The sequence below is a fragment of the Leucopleurus acutus genome (assembly GCF_964270905.1).
Source record: "Leucopleurus acutus genome assembly, chromosome: 9".
Lineage (NCBI taxonomy): Eukaryota > Metazoa > Chordata > Mammalia > Artiodactyla > Delphinidae > Leucopleurus > Leucopleurus acutus.
The window spans coordinates 68,337,985-68,354,560 of record NC_139144.1 but is presented as its reverse complement, the minus strand read 5'-3'; the positions used below and the strand labels follow the sequence as shown (position 1 = coordinate 68,354,560).

The 16,576-nt window shown below is 41.4% G+C and overlaps 1 protein-coding gene across 1 annotated transcript in view; it reads left to right on the top strand.

Annotated features, from left to right (window-relative positions):
- ELMO1 (engulfment and cell motility 1) overlaps nucleotides 1-16,576 on the top strand; it is a 495,322-nt gene that overhangs the window by 322,118 nt on the left and 156,628 nt on the right. The gene's annotated exons all lie outside the window — the stretch shown is intronic.

The following is a 16,576-nucleotide window of genomic DNA, read 5'->3' as shown; positions in this document are numbered from 1 at the left end:
TGTCACAACGAGTATTAAAATGCAAGACCTCTTTCAGGGAGCTGAGTAAGTTTATATGGAACATGTCTTGGTTTACAGAAAGCATTTGGTTTTTTTGAAGAGTGTGAATTTCACAGTTCTGTTTGTGAGTGAATGTTGGGTGGAGAGAAGAGTGCTGACCAACTTAAAGGAAGCAGAAGCATCGTGGACACTTTTCAAGATAAACAAAGTCTTTATCCTTGGATCAAAGCCTTGTTAGCAATCATGACGTGGCTAGTAATAACTGATGGTTGGGACAGGTATGCTTAGGTCTTTAATCATTCTGGTTTGCTACTGTATGTGACTCTGGGTTTGGTTGGCCCCATCACCCATGCCTGCTGACCTGGTAACGGGGGGCATAACTGTTTCTAGGAGTCTAAATGTCTGGTCTCACAGTCATCCCGTGGGGCCTTCATGGGTTTGTGCTTGGGGCATAACATAATACCTGAATTCCAGCGTCACTTGATGTCCTTGTTGGTCTTTGCCCCCCAGTCCTCTTTTTTCTGAACTTATATCTGGTCCTTCTTTCCCACCATATTTCTGGTCCATGGCATCTTGAACCAATATTGGTTATAAAGAAAGAAAATTGGGAAGAAGACACTCTTCCCCAAGCCTTCCCCAAGGTTAGAACCTGACAGTCTCCATCAATATAATGATCTTACCTGCAGTTGTAGCAGAGAACGCCATTCCATCCCAGTCATTCTGAGCCACCCATTCAGTTCCTTTCTTTTCCGTTTTTGGGAATCTGTTGCATGTTTTTGATGTGTGGTTACCATGGTTTTCGAGTGTTGTAACTGTATTGACTTGCTTTAGGCTGATACGTTCAGTCGTGTAAGTTCAAACACATTCTAAAAGATCTACATTTTTTACTCCCCTCCCCTACAATTTGTGATTTTGATGCCCTATTTTACATCTTCGTGTTTATCCTGTTGCTGTTCATTGTGGTTATAATCACTTTTACAAAATTTTTTTATTGTGTTTTTACTCTGTATACTGGCCTAAGTGATCATCAGTCCTTTTATATATTTGTCTGGGCCATCTATTTAACTCATTGAAATAGGCCCCAGGGACTCCCCTCTGTGGAAAACACTGATCTGTAAATTGCATGCTAGAGCTGCAAGTGTCTGAGCAACTAGAGCCAAGGTCAGACGTGATTCAGGAGGGGAGGTGGAAGAAAGAAGCCCATTAATTCCCTTATGATTGTTAACTGTAGCCTCCTGAGTGTACTTCACTTGATTATGAGGGACTTTGCAGTTCAGGTGCAATTATCCTTGGGAGAGAGGGAAGAAGGAGCATAGAGACCTTTGTTCAATCAGGCCACAAAAAAAGGGGAAAGTTAAATCAGTAGTCTCTGAAATTGCTATGGCCACGTAGCAATTTGGATCAGTTCAACTCTTCCTGTACTGCACTGTTTCTGAAAGCCATCCAGTCCTCAGCTCTTGTGTCCTGGGACACTTATTCCTCCAAGAGAAGGAGACTTCACTGACTCTCATGTGTTCTGGCACTGAGCTATCCATCTGCTGAGGGCATTTCATTCATCCCGCTTCTCCAGAATTACAGAAATCTGCATTTCTGTAAATAATAAAATCAAATATTATTGCTGTTGATCTATGCACAGATAAGGTATATAGAAAACATTACCAAATTCCTGCAAAGGAATGGCTCAAGGGAATGAGTACTTAGACACTTAATTTCTGTAGAACTTACAAGTTTAGGACATGAAGCCCCAAGAATACATACACTGTTAGCAAAGGAAACCAGAGGCCTCAGTCTGGAGTTGCTGAGAGGGGCTTCAGGGAGGAGACGAGCATGGCTCTCAGGTCCGTGTTATTCATGATGGCTGTGTGCTCGGGTTGGTGGAGGTGATATTCTCATTGCTCAGGGTGAGGTCCTGCTAGGTGATGGCAAGCCCCCCAAAGGGTCATGCTGAAACCTTTTTGTAATTAACTTATATGGCTGCAAAAACTTCCTGCAGCAAGATCTCAGAGCCAGGTTCCAGTACAGTTTCTCACTGTGGCCCTAGTGCCATCTTTTTGCCATGGACAATTGTAAACTAGCTGTGATGTTACACATCTGCTGCCAAGTAGGGGTGGTAGCTTATGGCCGTGGGCAGGCATCTGGAGGCCTGAGAGGCAGAGAATCCCACTCCACATGTCCATTCATTGGTTAAGAATGGATATCAGAGGAGGATCAGGGATGGGTATGACAAGGCATTTCAATTTTCTACATTAACTATGTCTGCTTTCCTCTTTCTAATAATATGCATGCCTTCCTTTTGTAAGCAGAAGAGTTTATCAGTGATATACTTTTTATCTCGTGTATTATTACTTTCCTAATACTGCTGGAACATATTGCCACAAACTTAGTGGCATGAACAATACAACTTTATTATCTTACAGTTCCATAATTCAGAAGCCAAAAATGGGTCTCCCAGGGCTAAAATCAAGGTGTCAGCAGAGCTATGTTCCTTTCTGGAGGCTCTTGGGGAGAATTCATTTCATTGCCTGTTCCAGGTTCTGGAAACTGCCTGCATTCCTTGTCTCAATGGCCCTCTTTGTCCATCTTCAAAACCAGCAACTGCAGGTTCAGTCGTTTCCACATTACTTATCACTCTGATCCCTCTTCTGCTTCCATCTTTCACTTGTAAGGACCCCTGTGATTACATTGGACCACCTGGATAATCCAGGGTAATCGTTCCTATTTTAAGGTCAGTTGATTAGCAACCTCAATTTCACCTGCAACCTAAATTCCCTTTTGCCATAAAAGGAAATATATTCACAGATTATGGGGATTAAAATACGGACATCAACGGGGAGCCATTATTCTGCTTACCATAATGTGTATTTAAGTTGTTAAGTACATTAGATTTGTAGCTGTGGGTATCAGTTTAAATTAATGAAACATGGACAGATGAGGTTTTTTGTTGTTCTTTTGGCTGGTAGACTAGCATAATACCTGTTGCAGAGTTCTGCTAGTGGTTGCTCAAATTCAGATATAATTATGTCCTTTTTCTTTTATTTCTCTTTTTTGTCTCTTCGGCCTTAACGAAAAAAAGGACCCTGTGTGAGGGCCTCTAGTTCAATGTGAAGAATGTCTTTTCTGATTTTTTCCTGCTGCCTATCAGCCACCTTTTGCTTTACCAGATAATAAATTGGAAAAGAGAGAAGCTGAAATTTTAATCAGTTCACTTTTCTTCTTGTTATTAACTTGGTAGCAGAAGAGATTGAATTTAGGAACAAATGTGGGTTTGGTGTTACTGGTAGATTTAATGTTTTTCTTGTTTGCTAAGATTGTCCAAATGGGAATTCAGAAGTATCTTAAAAGAGCCCAGCATGAGACACAGTTTCTTTGAACTTTCTTGGACATCTTTCCAGGCTTTCACCACTTTGAATAGAAGCATAGATGGTGGATTTAATTGTTGACCTGAGACCCAGGGTTCTGTAAGAAGGGCTTAGCTATCTGCCTTCTTTAGCTCATTACTGGAGAAGCAGTATCCCTCACTCTAAAATTGTGATTTTTTTCCAACAAACAATATCAGATTCCAGCAGACACAGGAATCTCTTCTACAACCCGCCTTGGTGGGGACACTCGTTGGTAGATACCTAGTGCTTGGTAGTTAATGCTGCTGCTGGAAGTGAGTGTTTGGAAAAGCGGCTGTCTTCCTGCTCCTCCAGGCCTGGGAAGCAGCAGATGCGATGTTTTTTTATTTATATAAGAGAAGTAGAATTAGAGAGTGGTTAAAATATTTATTCTTTGAAACGTACTTTCTGACAGCTTCTCAATATAGTATCTCCACAGAGTAATCCATTGGTTCAGACCATTGAGTTTGTATTGTGTGTTTTTGCCTTTTATTACCAATATTTCAGAGCACGCCTTATTCATTGACATGGGAAGAGCTAAACCAGAGCTGGATACCTTGGCACGCAAGTGGCCCCATAATTATTTCATTGAAGCCTTTATTTATTTATTTTTAACAGCTTTATTGGAGTATAATTGCTTTACAGTGGTGTGTTAGTTTCGGCTTTATAACATAAAGAATCAGCTATACATACACACATATCCCCAGATCTCCTCCCTCTTGCATCTCCCTCCCACCCTCCCTATCCCACCTCTCTAGGTGGTCACAAAGCACGGAGCTGATCTCCCTGTGCTATGCGGCTGCTTCCCACTAGCTATCTGTTTTACATTTGGTAGTGTATATATGTCCATGCCACTCTCTCACTTCATCCCAGCTTACCCTTCCCCCTCCCCATGTCCTCAAGTCCATTCTCTACGTCTGTGTCTTTATTCCTGTCCTGCCCCTAGGTTCATGAGAACCGCTTTTTTTTTTTAGATCCCATATATATGTGTTAGCATATGGTATTTGTTTTACTCTTTCTGACTTACTTCACTCTGCATAACAGACTCTAGGTGCATGCAACCACTACAAATAACTCAATTTCGTTTCTTTTTATGGCTGAATAATATTCCATTGTATATATGTGTCCCATTTTCTTTATCCGTTCATCTGTTGATGGACACTTAGGTTGCTTCCATGTCCTGGCTATTGTAAATAGACCTGCAATGAACATTGTGGTACATGACTCTTTGAATTATGGTTTTCTCAGGGTGTATGCTCAGTAGTGGGTTTGCTGGGTCTTATGTAGTTCTATATTTAGATTTTTAAGGAACCTCCATACTGTTCTCCACAGTGGCTAATCAATTTACATTCCCACCTTCAGTGCAAGAGGGTTCCCTTTTCTCCACACCCTCTCCAGCATTTGATGTTTGTAGATTTTTTGATCTCACGGTGATACCTCATTGTAGTTTTGATTTGCATTTCTCTAATGATTAATGATGTTGAGCATCCTTTCATGTGTTTGTTGGCAGTCTGTATATCTTCTTTGGAGAAATGTCTATTTAGGTCTTCTGCCCATTTTTGGATTGGGTTGTTTGTTTATTTGATATTGAGCTGCATGAGCTGCTTATAAATTTTTGAGATTAGTCCTTTGTCAGTTGCTTCATTTGCAAATATTTTCTCCCATTCTGAGGGTTGTCTTTTTGCCTTATTTATGGTTTCCTTTGCTGTGCAAAAGCTTTTAAGTTTCATTAGGTCCCATTTTTTATTTTTGTTTTTATTTCCTTTTCTCTAGGAGGTGGGTCAAAAGGGATCTTGCTGTGATTTATGTCACAGAGTGTTCTGCCTATGTTTTCCTCCAAGAGTTTGATAGTTTCTGGCCTTACATTTAGGTCTTTAATCCATTTTCAGCCTATTTTTGTGTATGGTGTTAGGGAGTGTTCTAATTTCATTTTTTTTACAAGTAGCTGTCCAGTTTTCCCAGCACCACTTATTAAAGAGGCTGTCTTTTCTCCACTGTATATGCTTGCCTCCTTTATCAAAGATAAGGTGACCATATGTGTGTGGGTTTATCTCTGGACTTTCTATCCTGTTCCACTGATCTATATTTCTGTTTTTGTGCCAGTACCATACTGTCTTGATTACTGTAGCTTTGTAGAATAGTCTGAAGTCAGGGAGCCTGATTCCTCCAGCTATATTTTTCTTTCTCAAGATTGCTTTGGCTATTCGGGGTCTTTTGTGTTTCCATACAAATTGTGAAACTTTTTGTTCTAGTTCTGTGAAAAATGCCAGTGGTAGTTTGATAGGGGTTGCATTGAATCTGTAGATTGCTTTGGGTAGTAGAGTCATTTTCACAATGTTGATTCTTCCAATCCAAGAACATGGTATATTTCTCCATCTGTTGGTATCATCTTTAATATCTTTCATCAGTGTCCTATAGTTTTCTGCATACAGGTCTTTTGTCTCCTTAGGTGGGTTTATTCGTAGGTATTTTATTCTTTTTGTTGCAGTGGTAAATGGGAGTGTTTCCTTAATTTCTCTTTCAGAGTTTTCATCATTAGTGTATAGGAATGCAAGAGATTTCTGTGCATTAATTTTGTATCCTGCAACTTTACCAAATTCATTGATTAGCTCTAGTAGTTTTCTGGTAGCCTCTTTAGGATTCTCTATGTATAATATCACATCACCTGCAAACAGTGACAGCTTTACTTCTTTTCTGATTTGTATTCCTTTTATTTCTTTTTCTTCTCTGATTGCTGTGGCTAAAACTTCCAAAACTATGTTGAATAATAGTGGTGAGAGTGGACAGCCTTGTTCATTCCTGGTCTTAAAGGAAATGGTTTCAGTTTTTCACCATTGAGAACAATGTTGGCTGTGGGTTTGTCATATATGGCCTTTATATTGTTGAGGTAAGTTCCCTCTATGCCTACTTTGTGGAGGGTGTATGATCCTTTTAATGTGCTGTTGGATTCTGTTTGCTAGTATTTGTTGAGGATTTTTGCATCTATGTTCATCAGTGATATTGGCCTGTAGTTTTCTTTCTTTGTGACATCTTTGTCTGGTTTTGGTGTCAGGGTGATGGTGGCCTCGTAGAATGAGTGGGGGAGTGTTCCTCCCTCTGCTATATTTTGGAATAGTTTGAGAAGGATAGGTGTTAGCTCTTCTCTAAATATTTGAGAGAATTTGCCTGTGAAGCCATCTGGTCCTGGGCTTTTGTTTGTTGGAAGATTTTTAATCACAGTCTCAATGTCAGTGCTTGCGATTGGTATGTTTATATTTTCTATTTCTTCCTGGTTCACAACTCGGAAGGTTGTGCTTTTCTAACAATTTGTCCATTTCTTCCAGGTTGTCCGTTTTATTGGCATATGGTTTCTTCTAGTAATTTCTCATGATCCTTTGTATTTCTGCAGTGTCAGTTGTTACTTCCTCTTTTTCATTTCTAATTCTATTGATTTGAATCTTCTCCTTTTTTTTCTAGCTAGTGGTTTACCAATTTTGTTTATCTTCTCAGGGAACCAGCTTTTAGTTTTACTGATCTTTGCTCTTGTTTCCTTCATTTGTTTTTCATTTGTTTCTGATCTGATCTTTATGATTTCTTTCCTTCTGATAACTTTGGGGTTTTTTTGTTCTTCTTGCTTTAGGTGTAAAGTTAAGTTGTTTATTGAGATGTTTCTTGTTTCTTGAGGTAGGATTGTATTGCTATAAACTTCCATCTTAGAACTGCTTTTGCTACATCTCATAGGTTTGGGGTTGTCATGTTTTCATTGTCATTTGTTTCTAGGTAGTTTTTAATTTCCTCTTTGTTTTCTTCAGTTATCTCTTGGTTATCAAGTAGTGTATTGTTTAGCCTCCATGTGTTTTTATTCTTTACAGATTTTTTCCTGTAATTGATATCTAGTCTCATAGTGTTGTGGTCAGAAAACATACTTGATATGCTTTCAGTTTTCTTAAATTTACCAAGACTTGATTTGTGACCCAAGATATGATCTATCCTGGAGAAAGTTCCATGAGCTCTTGAGAAGAAAGTGTAATCTGCTGTTTTTGGATGGAATGTCCTATAAATATCAATTAAATCTATCTGGTCAATTGTGTCAATCAAAGCTTGTGTTTCCTTATTTATTTTCATTTTGGATAATCTGTCCATTGGTGTAAGTGAGGTGTTAAAGTCCCCCACTATTATTATGTTACTGTCGATTTCCTCTTTTACAGCTGTTAGCAGTTGCCTTATGTATTGAGGTGCTCCTATGTTGGGTGCATAAATATTTACAATTGTTATATCTTCTTCTTGGATTGATCCCTTGATCACTGTGTAGTGTCTTTGGTGCCTGTGTTCTGATGGTTGAGGCTGGATCTTGTCTTTCTGGTGGGCAGGACCGCATCTAGTGGTGTGTTTTGGGATATCTGTGACCTTATTATGTTTTTAGGCAGCCTCTCTGCTAATGGGTGGGGTTGTGTTCCTGGCTTGCTAGTTGTTTGGCACATGGTGTCCAGCACTGTAGCTTGCTGGTTGTTGAGTGGAGCTGGGTCTTAGCGTTGAGATGGAAATCTCTGGGAGAACTCTCGCCGTTTGATATTACATAGAGCCGGGAGGTCTCTGGTGGACCTGTGTCCTGAACTCAGCTCTCCCACCTCAGAGGCACAGGCCTGACACCCAGCCGGAGCACCAAGACCCTGTCAGCCACACAGCCAGGTACGTGGGGAGTTTCTTGCCTTTTGGGAAGTCTGAGTTCTTCTGCCAGAATTCAGTGGGTGTTCTGTAGGAGTTGTTCCACATGTACATGTATTTCTGATGTATTTGTCTGGAGGAAGGTGATCTACACATCTTACTCCTCCACCATCTTGAAGGTCTCTTGAAGCCTTTATTTCTGAGCGCGGACAGGGTTTAAGAAAGCGGGCGCAAGTGATTTGGCTATTTCAGGTATGGGAGTCTCGTTTAATGATTTTGTGGCTGACTGCTCCACTTTAAAAATTCAAATAAGGTATACACGCCAAAATCTGTACCTGTGTGTAGCAGCGTTTCTCAACCTGCCTATACATTAGAATCACCTTGGGGGCTTTTGAAAGCCCTGTTATCCCAGCGCCCAACTGCACCACATGCCAATTAAATCCTTGGGGTGGAGCCAATGCTGTCGATGAAGATTTTCACTAAGGTACATTTGATCAGTAAAAGTGAATTGTGTCTGTAGAATTACCCTCAGTTGACACATGTAACGCGTCACCAACTCGTGGCATGCATTGGTAAAGTAGTGTGTCTGTTGGTCTGCAAGGCCCAGGCTCTAATCCTGATTCTTCTACTCAGGAGCTGTATGCCTGAAAGTTAAAAAAAAAAAAAGTGGATATCAGTATTCCATCGCTGTCTCTTATGGTGGTGTGATCTTAAATTGAAGTAATAAATGTAAAAAGACTCTGAGGAAGTAAAATATTGTATGCAGTTGTAAAGTGTTCTTTTTGTATGTAATAAGATAGATCCTGTCTATACAATATGAGTAAATTGCCCTTTTCACAAGAAGACATTTTTTGGCCATTATGTTAAAAAAAAGGGAAGAAAGAAAAGTGAAGCTGTCTATGTACCCCCAGTTAAGTTCTGAACTGAATTAAACAACTCATTTAACTTTGGCGGAAATAAGGTTTCAGCTGAAAATTTGGTGGTGTCTTTCTCCAAACAGCTTTATTAAGTACCCTGGTTTTCCACGTGACAAGCCATGAGTAGCAGCCTAAAAATCAGCAGGTCCCACAGTTTTCATGTACTTAATGGCTGGCAAGAGTTAAGGCGTCTCCAGCAATTACCTAGTTGCCCAGACCTCTCCAGGGATGGCTGAGCCTTCTAGATACCATCAAAATATTTGCTCATAGCATTAGTGTTACCTCAGATACTATCAGAATGGGCATTAAAAACCAAGATCAAATGACTTTGCCATGCTTTCAAATTACCAAAACGGAAGAAACTAATGATTTGAAAAATGTAGTCACTCTAGAGTGAAAGCGCTATTTTGAAACGTTACCCGGCAGCATAAGAAGCAAAGCACACGTGATAGAGTTTATACTCAGGCTCGCAGATGAGAACCCATCCCTTCAAAGAGGAGAGGCTGTGCACGGGGAGAACCCAGGCCCATCAAACAAAGCTGCAGCTGCCTCTGGCTAAGCTTACCAGCTTCTTCCGAGTCAATGGGTGTGAAAATATCAATTCAGTAGCAAGAATCGGAGAGCAGGACACAGGACGGAGGAAACATCCTGAGAAGTCCCCTGGAAGGTTATCCATGGAAAATAACCTCTAACTCGTCACATCTAATGGATTATGGTGTGGTATAGAAAAGGGATTGTTTGAAAGCTCAAAGGCAGGGATCGCATGAATGAAAAAGGGAAATATGTTTGCTCCCCAAACTGCTTCCAGCTTACTGACTTTCTATGCGTGCTTTTCAGGGGACAATTAGATATTCAGAAGTCCCCTTCCTAGGCCAGCTCAACTGCGTAGTGGTGCAGAGGGCGCTCTGTTAGCTGAGCTGGCCTAGGGAATGAAAGGTGGTCTGTAACTCTCACCATGAATAAACATGAAGCTCTTCATTTGCATGAGGCAGGTGACTGTAAAATATCTTGGAGCAAGTTGTGAAAGGAGGCTTTGTGCCTCTGTGCCCAGGGGAAGCTGGGGAGGACTCGGCGTTGTTTATCTTCATTAGAATTCCATCTAGTGCTGCTGTTATTGATCTGAACCCGGGCCTGGTGTGGTTAATAAAGTAGGTGTACGTTTTAATTGAAACATGAATATTTAAGTAGAGGAGAAGTCTTTTAAAGGGCCCTCATGTCGTATGAGGTTATCCATTTTTCAGCTGTCTAGGCCATTTACAAGTATTTATTCAAAAAGCTTCTCATGTTTCACAAAGATCTTTAGGGTTGGAACGCAGGAAATGGAATCTCCTCTAGAAGCAAATGTGTTAACATGAATTGATTTATTTTTTTCCTTTGATGTTTCCCGTGGGAGAGGTAGCGAATGGTTTGTGTGTGTGTGTGTGTGTGTGTGTGTATGTGTGTGTGTGTATGTACGTTTGAGTGTGTTTAAGGTATCCACTGAAGGTAGTGTTACCCTTTTTCATGTAACTTGCCAGTTTCTGTTGGGCATAAATCACGGCACGTCGTCATCAATATCGATTATGCAGTCTAGAGACAGTGGAAAGACCAAGAAAGAGACAGACTTCGCTAATCTATTGTTTTCAAGAGTTATCTTTTTAAACAGACCCCAGTGTCTACACTTTCTAAGAAGAAATGTATTAATTATAAGTAACAATCCCAGCCAAGACAGGGAGGCTGCTGTGGTGTGAAGCAGTATTTCTCCAACTCTTGCGTTAAGGAGGTTTTGTAGACATCTTTCCACTAATCACCCTCCTCCTGAAATTTTAATTATGCAGATATGTCGTTATCTGTTTATATAATGTATGTACATCTGCGCTTTATACGTTAAAAGACTAAGAATTTTGCTCCTCCAAGAACCAGTTTTCACCCCTGGGGGCACTGTCCCATGCCCCATTGAGAATGCAAGGTGGAGAGAAAAGAACCCAGGCTGAGAGAAGCAGGAGAGTCTGCTGGCAGTCCCAGCATGGTCCCTCGCCAGCAGTGTGACCTTGAGCATGTCCTTTAGCTGTCAAGTCCCTTTCCATCTGTAAGCTGAATAGCAATAATAACAATAATGATAATAATAGCAACGGTATTTCCCTGAATCGCAGTGAGAATTAGGCCCTCAAAGGTGGGCTTTGTAAATTGCCACATACAAATGGGAGGTGCTGATCTCAACAGACAAACAGTAATTTGCACTTGGTTGTGCAGTATAATTGAGCTGCTTTGATTTCCCAAGGTAGTTAGTCCAAATATCTATAAATATAGATTTCCCCATACCTCTGTAAGGGGAGCCATTGAACTTTAGCTGCAAAAGGGGATTTTGACCACAGTGGGGACAAATTCCTATGTGAGGAGGAAGTCCTCTTGTGCAGGTTCGTAGTGGTGAGGGACGCTCTCCCCAGCCTGTCCAAAGATGTACTGCAGGTGATACGGGAGCTTAGCTGAATCTCAGAGGCGGGGCACGCTGATCGTTCAAGAGCCCAGGTCCCCCACTGCCGGCTGGATAACCTCGTGCAAGGGACTCAGCCCTGTCAGCTTCAGATTCCTCATCTGTGAGGTAGGGCAGGAACATTACCGTGGCTAGGCGGGCTGTGAGCCCTGGACCGTCTGGCCTGGAGCAAGCACCAGGTGACACAGGACTCTAAATCCCTCTGAAAAAGAAAAGGATGCTCATGACAAAGCTGACGGCAAAACATTTTCAGGCTTTTCCCTCGGATTTAGTGATTAACTTAACAGAATGTCCATCTCAGAGTGCCATCTTAGTGGTCCCAGCTGCATAGCATCTGTGCAACTTGTATGAGAAAACAGGGATGGCCGTTAAGGGGTTCATTTCCAGGGACTGCCACTAAGGGCCTGGGTGTGCCTCCTTATGAAGTGGTTTTATACGGGGATCCTGAGTCATCCAGAAAGAATTAGATTTTGTTGACTCTGTTCTTGTAATTTCCATAAGAAACAGTTAAACTGTTTAAAATCTGTTTAAAAGTTGACTGGTAGATTTAGTTGATTGAGAACACTGCTAACATGTTTTGCTTTCTCGACGTTCTCTATAACTGGAGCATTTATAAAACATGATATTTACCGAGATTGAGTCTTATGAATAATTTTGGGACAAGCTTGACAATAGTAAATATACATCTTGGGGGTTCCTTTGTGTGCAGGGTCTGGCTTAGGGCTCTTCTTATTACCAAAGTCTTCCCAGAGTCAATGCATCTTTCTCTGAATGTGTAACATGTGCGAAACTTCTCAATTATGAGAAGCAAAGAATCGATAGGTTCTTCTGCTGGACAGCGGTAAGACACATCAGTTCCTTTCTTTTAATATACATATATTTTATTGAATTATAATTGACATACAATGTCATGTTAGTTTCAGGTATACAACATAGTGATTCGATATTTTTATACATTCTGAAATGACCACCGCGACAAGTCTAGTTACCATCTGTCACCATACACAGTTATAACAATGTTATTGACAATATTTTCTATGCTGTACATTACACCCCCAGGTACTTCAGTCCCTTGGTTCAACTGCAGGCCATCCCTGAACATGAAAATAATGACAACTCTTTAAGTTAACTGCTCTCTATAACTCTATTCAATGACTTTTGAAATTTTTTTCCCTTTCATTAACTATACTTTGGGGCACTGTATGCACTGCTAACTGGTTCCTATGACCTGAATTCCATATTCCATGGTGGATTATGTGAGGGATTTGATAGTGACACAGAAACCATTTTATTAGCATATGTCCAATTAGAAGGAAATTACCTACATTTTAAGTTAGGCATAATGAGATTTAGGCATTTTAAATTAAAGGGCAGATGGGAAACAGAGTTGGAAAGCTAAGAAGAGTACCATTAGATGGGAATCTCTCAAAAACTTCCAAGTCCTTTTTGATTTAAAAGAAAATATTTATCTTGTAATTGCAAAGTGTAAATTATGTTAAAAGGGAGTCGAGAACACACTCCTACAGAGGGATGTGTTTCCAAAGGTAGAAAAGAAGTACATAAGGTAGTGTCATACAGGTCCCCCTCTTGCCAACCGAGGGTACCAAATGTTGAGGTGAGGTGGGGGATGGAGGGCAAAGAGGGGCCCTAGATAAACTGAGGACTCAGAATGAGATGGTAGCGTCAGAAGCCATTTGCTAGGACTCCAATAGAAGAGGTGGGATAAGTAAGAGGATCCCAAGTGAAATTTCCAAATATCCCCTGCAAAAATACCAGATCTTGGGGGTCGGGAGTTAAAATATATACTTAATTATTTAAACGTAGAAATTAAACTTCTCATTTACACTAATTGTATGCCTGTGCAGGTTTTTCAAAGTCATGCGTTTAATCTGAACAGTGGTAAATGATGGGTCAAGAGTATCCACCTTCATTTTCCCAAACAGGAGCTAAAGCACTCACCTGCATGGTTCAACACCAGATGCTGGTCTGCCCACGCCGTCTCCAGGCGTAGATATAAGCCACTGAGTCTAACAGGTCAAAAGCAGGAGCGAAGGTTGAGAGACAAAAAGAGGGTACCAAAGTCACACTCGAGTTTACAGCAGTTTCCACAGCTGATTGTTATAGAGAGAAAAATCAACATGGAAGCTTGAATTTGAGAGATGAGAATGCCAAAGTGCTAGTTTCTTCTTTTCCTGTCCTTCCTCTCTCCATTCTTGCATGGTTGCTGTGTATTTTCCATGCAGTTCTGGTAAAATTAAAAATAATAGTGAGGGGCTTCCCTGGTGGCGCAGTGGTTGAGAGTCCGCCTGCCAATGCAGGGGACACGGGTTCGTGCCCCGGTCCGGGAGGGTCTGGGAGGATCCCGCATGCCACGGAGCGGCTGGGCCCGTGAGCCATGGCCGCCGAGCCTGCGTGTCCGGAGCCTGTGCTCCGCAACGGGAGAGGCCACAACAGTGAGAGGCCCGCGTACCACAAAAAAAATAGTGAGTGCTCAGTGTAGCTATGTGGGAGGAAGTCATTTAGGCATGTAGTCAGTTCAGATATTATTCCCACACCTGACCAACACCTTCCCTAGGAAAGTTCTGAAGCCCACAGCTATCTCTTTTGGCGACAACTCATTCAGATCCCCTTCAGGTGCTCCCTTTGCTCTGTCCTTGTGACCCATACCTAGAATTTACCACAGTGAACTTCAATTGTCTGTCAGGTTTCTAGTGAGCAGAGCCTTGCTTTTTCTGTATTCTCGGAATCTACTCAGTATCTGGGATATAGAAGGTATTCAGCGTTACTGTCCCACAGCCATCATATACACAGCATGGCCACATCAGTGGTCCACTTTTGGTTCATAGTGTTACTATCCAACCTAAACTTTAAATGCCGTCCATCCTTTCAACAAACATTATTGTGTTTTCACAACACAGTGGGCACTGCCCCAAGCACCAGGAATACAGAGGTAAACTAGACAGATGGTTCCTGCACTTATGGGGCTGGCAGTCTGGTGAGTTTCTATTTGGAAGTTTATGGACTAGACCCTCTTTGTGAAACTAGTCAGTGACCAAAGTCACTACAATCACTGTTAGGTCCTCTGCCTTCTCATCATTGCCTTGATTCAGATATTCCTCTTCTCTGCAAATCTGGTAGACTGAATGGCTGGTTGCAGTTCTTCACTGCTCCATGGGAGTGGTATATCTCCACATCCTTGCCATGACATCATGGTGAGTGAAGTGTATTTCTCCTGCCCTTCAACTTTTGACTTGGTCAAGTGATTTGTTTGGGCCAGTGAGATATTCATGGATGTGAAGTGAGCAGAGGCCTGACTATGGCCCGTGTGGTTGGGTTGGGTTCTTGCATTCTACCTTCATCATGAGATGAAGTATATAACCTGAGCAGCCACTACCCCTTCATTGTAGGTCCCAGAATGAGGCATATGGACTATAGTTTCCATACCTAGCCCATAGAATTACAGCTTAAAACAGCTACCTTAGCTGACCTATAGACCTGTGAGTATAAGAAGAGCTTCTTAGCTGTTGGGATTATTTGTTACACAGCACTGGTAATAGCTGACTAAGAAATCAACTATTGCAGTAACTTATCTCCCAGCTTCAAAACCGTCCCACTTTCCAAATGTCCTCAACACAGATCTGATCATATCATACTTGATTTAATCCACATCTGTGGCCGTCCATTGCCTGCCTTATAAAGTTTCGTAACCTTAGCAAGATGTTCAGATTTCTCTTCAATTGGCCTAACATACTTTTCCTGCTTCATCCCCATATCTTCACCCTGCACCTGTCCTAAGCTCTGCATATCCTGAACTTCCCATCATTCCTTGCATATGCCATCATGCTTTCCTAGCTGAGGTGTTTGCTCATCCTCCTTCCCTCTGCCAGAAATGTCTTCCTCCATCTGCCTGTTGAAATTCTACTTTAGGATTTTGCACAAGTGCCACCCCAGTAAGATGGTTACCATCTCCCTTTCATTCAGAATGAAATTCTGCCCCTCTGCCTTCACAGCATGGAATTCAAAATTTCTTTTGGAAAATATCTTTGAACTATAGACTAGTAGTTTATTTACAAAGCTATCTTTCTAAATTAAGTAAACATGTCATCGGAAGCAAGAACTATAGCTTTAAATCTTAAGATGGTCACTGTTGTTCTATTCCTAGAGACTATAGGTACTAAGTATTCTGCAGTTCTGCGGAATAAAGGATTTTCTTGCCCCAAATTCCAACAGACCTTATTGAGAAACACTTCTAGACCCTTTTTTCTGAACCTCTTCTTCAGATGTCAAAACTTTGAGGGAGTTACAAATGGATTTGGCCATTCATTTCTTAAGAAAAATGAAAATTATTTTCCCACATCTGTAGCTTTATATAAGATGGATGGAAAGCCTCAAACACATTGAACAGTTGCAAAATAAACTGAATTTCTTTTTTCCAAGGAGAGTGGTTGGACCCCCTAGTTAAAAAGAAATCCCTCCATTTTATTTTTTCACCTTCACTCATTTCTTATATCCCTCTTAGATCTGCTTAATTCACACGCCCTGGCCATTTGGGGAGTACTCTGTTTCTCCCTAGTCCTGTTTCCGGGCCACTGGGGAAAATAGTGCCGATAATGGCACGTATCCTTTCACAAGATGGCCACCGAGAGACTTCCCAGTGCAGAGGACAGACGTGCCTGCCAGCAGTCCATCCCATTTAGGTGACTCCTCTCTCCCTGAGCACACCCAAGAAACATGTGCCTGTATAGCATGTCAGATAGTAAACGTGAGCGCACCATGCAGTTCACAAAAATTATCTTTTGTATTTCACCTTTACCTCCCAAATTTCTCTTAAATTAGAAAAAACAAAGTTGCATTCCTCAAGAGTCTCTTAAGAGCAGGAAGATTTGATTCGTGCCGCAGTGATTGTGTGTTTTAAGTGCTGGAGGAAGTCAAGTGCCTGGAACTCTTCTGGTCCCGATTTCCTTATTTCTCTTTCACATATCCGTTTGCGTGGCTTGGCTTGATTCGAGGTGTATGGCATATGGCTTTTTGCCGCTTGAGCTGCCACAGAAGTAAATGTCACTGGCATATAATGCCAGATTTCCATTTTTTGAATCACAGAGCATGGGATTCTGTCTGAAAGCTCCCAGGCCGCTGTGTGTTCTTAAAGCAGAAGCAGAAAAGGA